The following is a 5,721-nucleotide window of genomic DNA, read 5'->3' as shown; positions in this document are numbered from 1 at the left end:
CCTATAGAAAACTCCCAACAGGGTGACCTCTCCTTTCCTGTTTCTAATCTCAGCCCATGCTACCTCAGTAGACGAGTCCTCATCAAACGTCCTTTCTGCCACCGTAATACTGTCCTTGACTAACAATGCCACACCTCCCCCGCTTTTACCACCTTCCCTGATCTTACTGAAACATCTAAACCCCGGAACCTGCAACAATCATTCCTGTCCCTGCTCTATCCATGTCTCCGAAATGGCCACAACATCGAAGTCCCAGGTACCAACCCATGCTGCAAGTTCACCCACCTTATTCCGGATGCTCCTGGCATTGAAGTAGACACACTTCAAACCACCTTCCTGCCTGCCGGTACACTCCTGCGACCTTGAAACCTTATTCATGACCTCACTACTCTCAACCTCCTGTACACTGGAGCTACAATTCAGGTTCCCATCCCCCTGCTGAATTAGTTTATACCCTCCCGAAGACCATTAGCAAATTTCCCCCCCAGGATATTGGTACCCCTCTGGTTCAGGTGTAGACCATCCCATTTGTAGAGGTCCCACCTACCCCAGAATGAGCCCCAATTATCCAGGTATCTGAATCCCTCCCTGCACCATCCCTGTAGCCACGTGTTTAACTGCTCTCTCTCCCTATTCCTCGCCTCGCTAGCATGTGACACGGGTAACAAACCAGAGATAACAACTCTGTTTGTTCTAGCTCTGCGCTTCCACCCTAGCTCCTTGAATTTCTGCCTTACATCCCCATCCCTTTTCCTACCTATGTCATTGGGTCCAGGCCCAAAACGTCAGCCTTCCTGCTCCTATGATGCTGCTTGGCCTGCTGTGTTCATCCAGCTCTAAACCTTGTTATCTCTAAGCTTGGATGTTGTCCTGCTCTTGCTGCATTTGGTCACAGGCAGACTTAGTATGTAAGAAGTCATGAATGGTCCTGAATACTGTAATTATCAATGAACCACTGACCTTATGATGGAGAGAAGGTCATTGATGAAACAGCTGAAGATGGTTGGGCATAGGACACAACCCTGAGGAACTCCTGCAGATGTGCTGGAGCTGAGATGACTGACCTCCAACAACCACAACTATTTCCTCTGTACTAGGTATGACTTCAACCAGCAGAGAGTTTGCTCCGATACACATTGATTCCAGTTTTGCTCAGGCTCCTTGATGCCACACTCAGTTGAATGTGTTTTTGATGGTAAAGGCTATCATTCTCACCTGGAATTCAGCTCTCTTGTCAATGTTTGAACCAATGCTGTAATGAGGCCAGGAGCTGAGGCACCCTGACAAAACACAAACTGGGCGTCACTGAGCAGGTTATTGCTGAGCAGGTGCTGCTTGATAGCACCGTTGATTACACCTTGCATCATTTTACTGATTATCAAGAGTAGACTGATGGGGCAGTAACTGGCTGTGTTGGATTTGTACTGCTCTTTATTTACAGGACACACCAATTTTCCATATTGTCGGATAGGTGCCAGTGTTGTAGCTGTACTGGAAGAGCTTGGCTAAGGAAGTGACAAGTTCTGGAGTACAAGTCTTCAGTACCATTGCCAGAATGTTGTCAGAAAATGGGGAGAGTGGTAATTCCTCTAGGAAGTGCAGTTAAAGCCCAGCTACACAAGGGGACATGAAAAGGTGAGGAAGAGCAATAGTGGGAGGAGGGTCAATAGTGATGTATAAAAGGCATTTGTGCGGTCACAGATGTGGCTCCAGGATGCTGTGTTGCCTCCCAGGTGCCAGGGTGAAGGAAATCACTGATCAGCTGCAGGGTATTCTGAAGGGGAGTGCAAACAGATATCACATTTGACATTGGTACCAATGAAATAGTTAGAAAGTAGGATGAGTTCCTGCAGCAACAATTAAGAGAGCTAGGTACTAGATTAATAAGCATGACCTGAAAGGTTGTAATCTCCAGATTACTTCAGTGCCATATGCAGTGAGTACAGGAACAGGCAGATAGAACAGATGAATGCTTGGATAAAGAGAGTTGGTGCAGGAGAGAGGACTTTATATTCCTGGATCACTGGATCCAGTTCTGTACAAGCCTGATGGGTTGTTCCTAGACTGAAATAGGACCAACATCCGTGCAGGGGCAAAGTTTGCGAGTGCTGCTGGTAGAGTTTTAAACTAATTTGGCAAGGGATGAGATACAGAATGGAGGTACAATAAGTCAGTGATGCATAGTCAAATATAGGAGAAAAATCAAGTCAGTCAGGAAGACAGAGTGTATATGGTCAAGTTAAGGCAAAAGCAAGCACAGTGAGGTCTAATGGATTTATTTCAATGCAAGGACTCTGGTGGCTCCCATTCTTCTCTGATAGAGGTTTACAAAATTATTAGAGGCATGGATAGTCAGAGTCTTTTTCCTAGTCTAGAAATGTCAAAAACTAAGGGGCATAGGTTTAAGGTAAAAGGGGTAAGTTTGAAGGAGATGTGAGAGGCAAGTTTTTTACACAGAGGGTGCTAAGTGCCTGGAATGTGCTACCAGAGAAGGTGGTTGAAGCAGAGACAATAGCAAAATTTAAGAGGTATCTTGACAGATACATGAAGAGGCAGGGAATAGAAGGATATAGACCATGCAGAGGCAAAAGGTTATTAGTTTAGAAAGGTGCCATGTGTTGGCGAGGGGCCTGTTCCTGTGCTGTACAGTTCTTTGTTCGTTAATAAGGCAGAGGAGTTGAGGTTGTCGAGTAGTGCATGGGGATGTAATATCATTGTTATTACAGAGACATGGTTGAGGAATGGACAGGACTGACAGTTTGATATTCTGAGAAATAGAATTTTCATGTGAGATGGTGGGGTGGGGATGTAAAAGAGAAGGTGGTATCACAGTATTGATGAAGCAGTTAATTACTACAGTAAGGAGTGCTATCTTGGAAGATTCCTCAATTGAGGCCATATGGGTAGACCATAAAAATACAAAGGAGGAGTGTACTATAGATCCCCAAACAGTCAGGGAGAGATAGAAGGACAAATGTACAGGCAAATTTCAGAGAAATGTAAAAACACTAGGGTAATAATGCAATAACACACCAATAGTAACTGGGATCAAAATGTGAAAGGCTTAGAAGGGGGAAGAATTAGGAACACAGGATCAAGAATAGGCCATTCAGCCCACTGAACCTACCCTACAACTCAGTATGATCATGGCTGACGGAATACTTCAGTGCCTTTTCCTCACTCACCGCCATAATCCATTACCACTGGTAATCAGAAATCTATCAATCTCTACCTTAAAAATACCCAAAGCTTCCACAGTCCTCTGTGGTGGAGAATTCACTACTCTCTGTGCTAAATGTTTCTCCTTATCTCAGTCCTAAGTGGCATTCCCTTGTTTTTAACATTGTGCTCCCTGGTTGTGGGCTCCCCATCCAAGCAAACATCTTACCTATGTCTTCCCAATCTATCCCATTATGTATTACTTACACTGTAATTACATCATATCTCATTCTTTGGAGTTTGAGAAAATACAGGCTCAGATTGCCCAATCTTTCATCATTGAACAATCCTATCACCCTGGGAATAAGTCTGGTGATCATTTGTCACACTCTCACTATTGCAATAATATATTTCCTGAGATAAGGTGACCAAACCTGCACACAGTACTCCAGGTGCAGTCCAACCAAGCTCCTATAGAATTGAAGCAAGACTTGGCTGCTTCTGTATTCAAATCCTTACATGATAAAAGCTGACATTCCATTAGCCTTCCTAATAGTTTGCTGCACCTGCATGTTAGTCTTCAGTGACTCGACAAGGACACAACAGTCCCTTTGTATATCTGCATTTTCCAACCTGTTACCAGTTAACAAAATATACTGCATATCTGTTCCTCCTACCAAAGTGGATAACCTCACATTTTTCCACATTATATTCCATCTGCTATGTTCTTTCCCATTCCCAAAACCTGTCCAAATCCTCCTGAATCAGCTTTGCATCTTCCTGACAACACACATTCCCACTTAGCTTCATATCATCTGCAAATCTGAAAATATTACATTTTGTTCCCTACCTCCAAATCATTGATATATTATGATCAGCTGGAGCCCAAACACTGATTTATTTGGTACCTCACTAGTCACAGCCTGCCGACATAAGAATGAAACCATTTATTGCTATGCTGTGTTTTTTGTCTGTTAGCCAATGCCAGTCACAGCTCCTATCCCACATGCTTTAATCTTTCTAACCGGTCTCTTGTGGGAGACTTTATCTAAATCCTTCTGAAAATCTAATACTACATAAATACTACATTCATCAGCTCTCTTTTATCAACTGTGTTAGTAACATCCTCAAAACATTCCAAGAAGATTGACAAACATTGTTTCCCATTCACAAATCTATGCTGACTATGCCCAATCAAATCAATATTATCCAAGTAAATGCAAAATAATGCAGATGATGGAACTCTAAAACAAACACAGAGAATGCTGAAGAAACTGCAGGTCTGGCAGCACCTTTGGAGAGAGGAACAGTGTTAACTGTTCTGAAGAAGTCATATTGGAGGGCCGAAAGGCCTGCTCCCGTGCTGTATTGTTCTTTGGACTTGAAACATTCACTGTTTATAATAGATTCCAGCATTTCCCTACTGATGATGTAGGACTAACTGGTCTATATTTCTCTATTTTCTCTTTTATTTCCTTTTTAAATAATAAGATGACATTTGCTGCATTTCAATTCACAAGAATCTTCCAGGATCTATAGAAATTTGTGAGATAATTACCAATGCATCGACTATCGCTGCAGTCACCTCCTTCAACACTACGGCATGTACAGCATTAGATGCTGGGGAATTATCAATTTTCGGCCCCATTAATTTCTCCAGTAAAAATCTCCTTATTAATACTTATTCAACTCTTTATTTTTCCTAGCCAATTCTTCAAGTGTATCTAGGAGAGGTTTTAAGACAGCATGCAGAAAGTTCAAGATGGATTATTGATCCAACTCTATCCAAACTAATGGAGTGCACCATCATCCTGGTACAAAGCAGATTCATTAGGATTATGCTTGGGCTGCAGCAATTCAGCTATGAAGAGAGATTGAATACAGGGGGAATTAACTACTTAGATACAGAACTAGCTCAAAGGTAGAAGACAGAGGGTGATGTTGAAGGTTTGCTTTTCAGACTGGAGGCCTGTGACCAGTGGTGTGCCACAAGGATCGCTGCTGAGTCCACTGCTTTTTATATAAAGGATTTGGGGTGTGAATATAGGAGGCATGGTTAGTAAGTCTGCAGACAACAAATTGGAGGCGTAGTGGACAGCAAAGAAGGTAACCTCAGATTATGGGATTTTGATTAGATGGGCCAAAGGGCCGAGGAGTGGCAGATGGAGTTTCATTTAGATAAATGTGAGACGATGCATTTTGGAAAGGCAAATCAGGGCAGGACTTATACATTTAATGGTAAGGTCCTGGGGAGTGTTGCTGAACAAAGAGACCTTGGAGTGCAGGTTCATAGTTCCTTGAAAGTGGAGTTGCAGGTAAATAGGATAGTGAAGAAGGTGTTTGGAGTGATTGCCTTTATTCGTTAGTGCATTGACTGTGGGGGTTGGGATGTCATGTTGCAGTGGTACAGGACATTGGTTAGGCCACTATTGGAATACTGCGTTCCGTTCTGGTCTCTCTCCTATAGGAAAGATGTTGTGAAGCTAGAAAGGGTTCAGAAAAGATTTAAGAGGGTGTTGCCAGAGCTATAGGGAAAGGCTGAATAGGCTGCGGCTATTTTCC

The sequence above is a fragment of the Rhincodon typus genome, chromosome 30 (assembly GCF_021869965.1).
Source record: "Rhincodon typus isolate 14 chromosome 30, sRhiTyp1.1, whole genome shotgun sequence".
NCBI classification, from domain to species: domain Eukaryota; kingdom Metazoa; phylum Chordata; class Chondrichthyes; order Orectolobiformes; family Rhincodontidae; genus Rhincodon; species Rhincodon typus.
Note: the sequence above shows the minus strand (reverse complement) of the source record.